At 39.1% G+C, this 9,379-nt stretch overlaps 1 long non-coding RNA gene across 2 annotated transcripts; it reads left to right on the plus strand.

Annotated features, from left to right (window-relative positions):
* Nucleotides 1–2,702: 2,702 nt before the first annotated feature.
* On the plus strand, nucleotides 2,703–6,363 carry LOC140246103 (uncharacterized). 2 transcript variants are annotated; one of them, XR_011902425.1, is made up of 3 exons: nucleotides 2,703–2,786; nucleotides 4,260–4,419; nucleotides 4,700–6,363. It is a non-coding gene; the product is annotated as an uncharacterized lncRNA (long non-coding RNA). The 2 variants fall into 2 exon arrangements; XR_011902424.1 differs by lacking the exon at nucleotides 2,703–2,786 and adding an exon at nucleotides 3,033–3,110.
* The last annotated feature ends 3,016 nt before the right edge of the window (nucleotides 6,364–9,379 follow it).

Consider the following 9,379-nt stretch of genomic DNA (forward strand, 5'->3'; position numbering starts at 1 on the left):
ATCAGTGATTTCTTCACACTCTGAATACATTTTTGCAGTTGTTTCATATACATCATACAATATGTTTTATAATGTTTGTAATAATAAATTTGGGCTGTTGTGCCCCTCTTTGATGTAATCAAGTAACCAAGTAACCAAGTCTTTGGGAGCAGAGCGCCATCTGCGGCGAAAGTTGTGCCATGGTGATTTTTCTTGAATTTTTCTAACCCTTACCTAATTAGGGTTAAAAATTTTCAACTTTTTCTTGGGAGATAGAAATTTTCTTTTTTAATATAGTGTAGAACAAGTCTTAAGGCTTATTTTAGATGAAAAAAAAAATCATTACGTCTACGAAAAAGGATTTTATCAGTGATGCAAGAAGAGCCTAATTTGGAAAAATTAAAAGACGCAACACCACTTTTGTCCAAAAAATTGCCATATTTTCGTTAAAAATAGTCCGTTTGAGCTAATTTTTGGATATGTTATAGAAAATGGTATGGGCTTTCTGCCCAGCATTGTTTTAAATTTTTTTCTCTGAAAATAAAATGTGCTATTTTCAGCCCTAGAACAGGCACCTTATACTTTTATCCTGCATACAACCCAACTGCATTTTTTGGTTAGGATTGAACATTGAACTTTGACCTGCAGGGGCTGCAGGTCAAAGGTCATGGGGTTAAGTACTAGCTAAATAAGGTACAATTCAAAAACCCTAACTAAGTTGAGTTGGAACCGTAACCATGGTAACCAAATAAAGGACCCCCGGGTACCTATAATATCTTGGAAACGCCCTATATTTCTCGTCTGCAGAAAAATTTCACAAAAAATGGTATAGGATCGATCGGTTATAATTAAATCGTATATTATATCAATTTCAGCTCAAAAAAGTAAGAAATAAGAAAGTAATAACGATTTTTCTAAGAAAATAGTAGGGTTAGCAAAAAAGACCTCTGCGTACCCCAAAAGGGACCGTTTGGTCCCTCATCTGAGTTTGCGCTTCAGGTACTCAAAGGTCTATTTTGGGGGACTTAAAAGTCCTTTTTGGGGGATGGTCTTTTTTGGGGTACCTAAAGGTCTTTTTGTAAAAAGACCTTTAGGTACCCCAAAAAAGACCATCCCCCAAAAAGGACTTTTAAGTCCCCCAAAATAGACCTTTGAGTACCTGAAAAAAAGAGACCTTTAGGTACCCCAAAAAAGACCTCTGCGTACCCCAAAAAGGACCATTTGATCCCTCATCTGAGTTTGCGCTTCAGGTACTCAAAGGTCTATTTTGGGGGACTTAAAAGTCCTTTTTGGGGGATGGTCTTTTTTGGGGTACCTAAAGGTCTTTTTTTGTAAAAAGACCTTTAGGTACCCCAAAAAAGACCTCTGTGTACCCCAAAAGGGACCGTTAGGTCCCTCATCTGAGTTTGCGCTTCAGGTACTCAAAGGTCTATTTTGGGGGACTTAAAAGTCCTTTTTGGGGGATGGTCTTTTTTGGGGTACCTAAAGGTCTTTTTGTAAAAAAAAAAAAAAAAAAAGACCTTTAGGTTCTCAGGGACCAACTTGACATTTTGGTATCATGTTGTACGGGAAATGTTCTAGTTTCTGATGATATCAACAATATTTCGAAATACAATCTACAAAATGTGAAATTTTGAAGAGAAAGGTGGGATGTCAGTCTCAAAAGTTGACAAAAATCTTACGTCTGAAGACCAAATCCCCTTCGTTTACGTCGAAAATGACTGTTCTTTTGGCTATCGTGTCTAAGAAATTCTGCGTTGAACCCTAGTACCCACATTTGTCTCCCAGACGCGTAAACAGCCTCGTTACCAAGACACCAGATCGAAATACGCGTTGTTCGCGCGCGATTGGTCAACTGCGCGCGCGCGCCGGAGACCCTTGTTTACAAGCCATCTACGTGTTATACTATGGGGATTGCTGCATAACAGCAGCGGCCGCGGTGTACGTGTGTATTTGTAGTGCTAGTGTAGGCTTACCGCATGCAACACACGTATCGTGACTGCTGTTCAGTACGGAAATGTGACATTTTTCCGCTTTGCTAGACTGTTTTTTAGCAAGTTGAGGTAGAAATTAGAAGCCTTAAAATCAACACACAAGAGGAAAAGAAGGTCACATTTATCATCATGCAATTTCGAAGAAGGATCAAGCTGAAATCACGGCATCAAGGAGTATGGTTGGGTGTCCATAATATCGGACACCTAACGTTTTTCTATCAATAGAAACGTGAAAAATCTCACAATTTGCCTGAAATTTTACTCACGTGTGGAGAAAATACTCCGGATTCACAAGCGCGCACTGAAAATGCGATCTGAGGTACGCGCTCTAGATGGCGGCTTCGAACGCGTGGGGTGTCATTTTTTCCGCACTCAGTTGCCCGGCTCATATCGACCGACCACCCCGCCCTCTATTGACAATACGTATAAAGCGTACTTAAACGCGTTTTTTCGACAAGCTGCTGTTTTTTTCTAGTCGTAATTTTTTCCCCAATAATATTTGAATATATTTTGAATCCTTCGATATTACTTTTGAAGGACTGTTTGATGAATTTGACTTGATTTTCATTAGGAAACTTTTCATCGTAATTGAAATAAATTAGATGAGTCGGTTTGTTTTTTCACGGTATTCATTTCTCGTTTCTGCATCAACTCGTACGGTCGTAGCGCAAGCGGGCGACAAAATGTTTATGTCAGGTGTATGTGTAACGTACTGTGCACGATCGTACAAGCGGCGGTGACAATTTTGCGGTCAAAATCGTCAAATTTATTACGGAAGGATACGCCTGTACATCTAACAACGAGTCAGCAAAGGTAGGCCTAGTTATATGTAGTTACACGATAAACCTTATTCGATTTTGCTAAATTTCGATAATTTAGAGGGAATACTTAGTTGTTTTCGCCACATTTTACTCGGTAGCGTAGCCCAGTGAAGAATCGAACACCGTTGCGCGTAGTCCCATGCGTACATTTTCTTTCTGTACGCGCAATGCCATTATAATGCGCGGCCGGTCGTTATGGACCCGGTCGGTGGGTTGGACCCCTACCATTACCTGTTCACTGTCGATTCTGCTGGTACTGTTGTGCGTGTTGTGCGTACACCTGATCCCGGCAATCGCGAATCTTGAGCTGATTACGGTAGGTTTTGTGCTTTTCAAACGTCGTATTTCCGTAAATTTGTTGATGTAAAACTGATGTCAAATCAATTACAGCTCCTTGGCTTACTTATCATCCTTCATGAGTATGTAAGTTACCTCAACTATACGCAATTCCCCCACAATGATCGATTTGTTGTGTCAGTAATCTAATAACAGCAAATTGTGCCTGTAGCATGTTAGCCTGTACGAAGGAACAGCTGATCACGGCGATCGTGAATCTTGAGCTGATTACATACGATAGGTTATGTGCTTTTAAAACGTTGTTTTTCAGTAAATTTGTGGGTGTAAAAATTTATTCCAAACCCATAATGGCTCCTTGACTTATTTTTTTCTTTCCTGGGTACTTAGAATTGCCTCAGCTAAACGCAATTCCCCCACAACGATCGAGTTGTTGTAACACTCGGTTCACACTGTCACAGCACAAATTGTGGCTGTTTTCTACATGTACTTCACTCAACATTCCCCGCTTGTACAGTTGCAGAAAATAATGAACGAACTTTCCTTGCATGTTTGTCCATATTTTTTTTTTTTCAAGGTAGGCCTAGGGCCTACCTAGCTGTAAACGCAAGCTTATTTTGAACCTGTGATTAGAACAAGAAGCGAATTTTTCCTCACATTTATCGGTATTTAGCGTGGTTTTAACAGGTGGTACTGTACGTTGTGTGAGTATTCCAATCTGGAAAAGTTGTCAATCCTAGCGTGAATTATCAATCATATCAAGCAAACTATATGTACGTAGCTGTAACATCAGCTTTCGTTCTCGAAGTGTTCAAATTAACATTAACTTGTCTATGGTGTCTACCAAGTACACATTGCAATGTGTACTTTGTAGACACCGTAGACAAGTTAATGTACAAGGTACTAGAAATTATCTGTATGTACACTGTGTCTGTATGTAGTCACGACAATTACACAAGAAAGAACAATAAATAGACTTGTATATTTGAAGTTTTGATATTCTATAAATTTAGCAGGGATGACTGACACCTACAAAATATTTATTGCATAGAATTTCTACTTCATAATTTTACACACCTCAGTTTTATTGCTGTGGATTATAACTATTGTGATACATTGTAATTACATGTAGGTCTATTGTCTTTCTCGTCAAAATCTATGGTTAATGCAGGTGGCTGATGCGAGAAGAGGTCCACGAGTCCATCATGCTGTCCGCTTCCTTTTTGGTTGTAGGGGCCCACTCTAAGTGTACATGCACATCTTCCTGGGTGAATTCTGGTGTGAAGTCCTGTGATGTCAAGCTTCTTCCAACTTCTGTCTCCAACATGAAGGTACGACTACATGTACTGTTTAAGGTGATTTTATGATTGTGTAGAGATATTTTTTAAGCTGTATGGTAGGGGTACCATTCAAAGTCTCAGAAAGAGCTCACTCAGATATTGGTCAAAGTAGACAAAATGTTGACTGGTTCATTTTACTGTTTAAGTGAGATGCGAAATATCTTATAAATTTGATTTTTTTTTTCCAGTGATTACATGATTACAGCTGTATGTGGCATTTTTAATGTAAATAATGACACTGACATGGTGATAAATACTCTAATCTTTGCAGGTACACCTAAGTCTCCTCGACGAGAGAATCCCGTGGCTCTTCGCTGGAAAAGTACGGCATCTCTCGAGGTTCCACGGCAACAATGAGCACACTACCAGGCAGCTTGCATGGCATCTTGAGACGTTTTGGGGAAGCTTAGAACCGCAGTCCTAATCTCAGGAACAGGATTCCAAGCATTATGAGCTGATTTCAGGGATTATGGGTTGTAGTTGTTGCATAGTGGACTCCCATTGTCTATAACACAGTCCTCGGGACCAGCAGTATTTCTAAACAATGAAATAACATAGGGAAGATAATGTTGCGGCCTGAATTTTAATTTTGCTTTACTGGAATTTCGTTATAATACAAATAGGAGTGCACTGTAATTTTTTCTTCTTCTATCTTTTCTTTTTTTGTCTCCTTCAGGTGTACTCCTTACTGGTCAATGTTCCTAATGCCAGTGATTGCCATTTGAATAGCATCATATACCTTGACCTTCACTCTCAATATTCAATCAGCGATTGTCCTTTGATATAAAAAGGCACGCAACATTTTGGTTTGGTAGATTTCCTGTATTCTTGTGTGAGGCTGTCATTTCTCGTTTCATCACTGCTCCCATGTAACAGATATGACTGTAGTTGCTTTGTCGGTTATTCATTTCCCATCATCATTCAACAAGAACTTTGTGCACTGGCAGATCACGAGGGGTGTGCACCAGGCACGCACCCCCATTTCATTTTTTGTTAAAACAAAAGAAATAAGAAAAAATGGGGGATGGACATGTGCGCCCCCTTTCAATTTGTAAAGGTGCATCACCTTCATGAAAGTACTGGATGTGCATTATGCAGTGAGCCTGTTTCAAAATCGAACAGCGATGTAATCATTCTCTGTGTTGAATTTATTAGCTGAAAACTATTGATACTTTCCAGTATACACAACAGTACAGCACAGATTTTTTTAATTTCTGTGTAAATCCTTGGTTTTCTATGATTTATTTCATTAGAAGTACAATTGTACATTTATAATGTGACATAACATTGGTCGTCCCCATCACAATTCTTTAAAAAAGTTAATTGTGATATGCTGTTTTTAGCATATTTTCCTTTTGTGTAACACGATACAAAAATGGGTTTTTGACAAGAAAATTGACAGAACTTAGGACAAAAGAGATTCCCAACATCCTCTACAAAATTCCTCATTTCTCTTTGACCACTGAAGCAAATCGAATGGGGTTTCCTGTAAGATGTGGGCAATGAGTTATAGTTTCATACCCTGAATTTGTATTTAGTTGGATTCACTATTGTTAAAGATATCATTGCGGAGGGTCCCGTTGTAATTTTTTTTTGGGGGACATACTGTATTTCAAGATGCGTTTGCATGAAAATTTAAAAAAAATTGGTAATTTGAGCTAAAACATTTATAGGAAAAAGGATTACTTTCCCCCTGTATAAAATGAACTAGCCCAACACAATTTCGTTCTAAATCTAATGGCTTTGGTTTAGACCGATAAGATGCCTGATCTTATCAAGGACCTGTTGAGCGGATCTTGTTTGGAGTTTCCCTCTGTGTAGATTCAGCGTTTCTACTACCTCCTGGTTACAGTAAAGTCATGTACACTGTGCTGGAAAAAATTGAAGAGTGTGACTGGATTCTAATAAATAGTACTATGTTCCAATATGCTGGTATTTGATGTGTTTCAAGGTGTATTTTTTAATATGGGCATTCACATGCATGTACAGTATGTGTATGTAAGTTATGTACAGGTGGATGATAAAATTTGTGCATGTAAACATCCTAGAGTGCCAGTTGATTATGTTTTGCATAATAGTGCTGTTATTTGATACGTTTGACGGTGAATGTGTTTGTGCCCGTGCATGTGCGCGCATGTGTGTGTTTGTGTATTCATCTCTTACTGATTATTGTTAGGGGTAAGTGGTGAAAATATGTGACCCTGCACCACAAAACGAACAAACAGTTGGCAGACATGAATTTTCAGGGGCAGATTCTGAAAGAGCAGACTCTAAGCTTTAAAATGATGTATAACTCAATACAAATGGACCTTCCTAACCCATCTAAATTATGAAAAGAAAGTACAGTGCTGTACACACTCTGGAAAAGTATTTACTGAGAAAAAGGGGCTTCAAGGTTTAGGGTCTATTCAAGCTCCGTGCAATGAATGGAACAAAAAACAGGAAGCAAAACTCCCTAGCAACCACTATGAAGGGACTATCGGATTAGGCTGAAATTTTGCACAGTAATTAAGGACATGTGTTAATGGCTGGTACCAACTTTCAGTACAAGGGCATTTTCCTTTCAAAAGTTATCAGTGCAGAGAGATTCCTCTGGTCAGCGGGATCGAGGCTGCGCAACCCCTCGTTCAATGCCCGAGCCACCCGGGCGTCACTCAAGGCAGAGTTCGCTGCCGCAGTTCTCCAGCCCGCACCCGGCGGCGGCGGTCCACGGCACTGCGGCCGATAGTTCGGGAAAAACGACCGGCATCGCTACTCAGATTGTGTCTAATTACACGTAGATTAAGAGATGACTTACGTGCAATATAATCTAAATTAGTAATATCAACGGAAATGCTGACAGCTAAAGGCACGATCTATCAAAACAAGACGTCAAAATCCAGGTACACTAGCTAACAGTATGTAACATGTATTATGTGTATATAATGCGTTAGTTCGGTGGTGCGGAAATGAAGATGGAGGACAAAAGACAAAAGTACAATTTTTCTTCACGGTCAAAACTCCTCAAATTCCAAGTTGTAAATGTAAATTTGTCGTTATAATAACTTTTTAATGGTAAATTATTTATTTAAAGTCATTTAAAACTGCTAAATGCATTGATATTGTAATTATTATAACATCAATCTACTACATGTTAAACTGGCAACATTTCATTTCGCACGCCAGCTGATCCTTGCAAGGCGAGCTCGGAAGGCAGCCAATCAGCACTCAAAATAACGAAAGCCCTAGCAACGGCATTTCATTTTCGCCAGCATTGACTAGCTAAGAAAGCAGCTTTTGCTTAAGTTATGGTCTTCTAATATGTTGAATGTCGTAAAAACCAAAAATGGAGAAAACGAAGGTCAAAGTTCAGCACTCACTTCAAACATAAGACACATATTCTGCATTGCAATCACCCATTAACTCCTTGACAACGCTATCAGCCAAACATCCAACAAACAGTTTTTACACATGAAACAAGGTCATCACAAAAGAAGAATCAGATTCAATGATATTCAATGGTGTTATTACGCAATTAAAAACAATGAAATACAAAGAAAATAACACGTGTTATCGAAGGCATAACACTAAGACTCCTGTGATTAATGACGAGACTACACTGTACCTTCTGCAATGTTTTTTTTTTTTTTTTTTTTTTTTTTTTGCAAATCAGTGATTTCCTCACACTCTGAATACATTTTTGCAGTTGTTTCATACATCATTCAATATGTTTTATAATATTTGTAATAATAAATTTGGGCTGTTGTGCTCCTCTTTGATGTCTTGTCCCTCCAAGTTGGAATCTTGGTAGAGGGCTTCGAAGGCATCATCGATGTCCCCCTCAGTGAGGCTTCTCTCTGAGAAGGATGGTTACAAACGATGACTGGCTCTTTACCTGAATGAAGGAAGACAATGATAAAGAGAGTTATTATGATGGGTCAAACATCAGGTCTGGCATTTTTCTGGGTGGGGATTTTTCAGATACTTATTGTTCAAATAGTATACTGTAAAACCAGAAACGTTCGTGGATGCTGTAGCATGAAACTTTTGCGAATTTGAGCCAACAGCATTTTGGGAGACATGAAACTTTTTCCAACTGCCAACTTGCATTCAACAGATTGTGTATAAATCAACCTTTTGGAGGCATTTTACTTTTTCATGAATCTTGCGTCTTGTGAAATCCAAGTTGAAACTAAACAATGACAGGTTGACTACACAGTAGTAAGCCCTAATCACACTCATTTCAGTGTCATTTGGGGGCTGTTGCTGTTTTCACTCTTCAAACTCATAAAATTTACTGAGTAGTTCCCTGTGATACACTCGCATTTACAGTCATTGATATTCAATACGGTATAAGCCAAGTACATTCTCAGTTGAATCGAAGGCAGCAACCAAAGTTGAAACGTACGTAGGGGCTCAGAAAGCCCGCATGATTTGTAGCTGTACAGCTCGCACTATGTAGCTGTACAAATCGTGTGGGTGTTCTGTGGCCATACCATAGACCATAGAGCTCTATGGTACGCATACCTTTCAACTTTCGTCGCTGCCTTAAATTCAATTCAGCTAGCTTATAGGTACCCTGTCAATGACGATGAATGTGAGTTATGTATTGCGGGGAACTCTACTCAGTAAAATTCTATTTTTCTGTTTAAGAATGGAAGTGACGACAACCCCCCAAAACACTGAAATAGGTCTGTGATTTTTACTTTCCAGTTCTTGTCACAGTCTAGTTTATCAATAGATTTTAGATGTCTGGTGCAAAAAGCACAAACGTTAGCACTGCCTGTAGGTACATGTAGGCAAGTAAATGGTGGTATTGGTAGTGCCGTGGTACTGTATCTGTAGTGTACGTGTAACGTTAGGAGCATCCGAAAGCAGGTCGTCGGTCGTACTCCGTGGAGCCAGCTACCAGCGACAAAGACCCAATACTCTAAATTCAAGGCTCATCGTGCGGTGTTATCTTAAATAGTCT

The sequence above is a fragment of the Diadema setosum genome, chromosome 2 (genome assembly GCF_964275005.1).
Source record: "Diadema setosum chromosome 2, eeDiaSeto1, whole genome shotgun sequence".
Classification (NCBI taxonomy): Eukaryota; Metazoa; Echinodermata; class Echinoidea; order Diadematoida; family Diadematidae; genus Diadema; species Diadema setosum.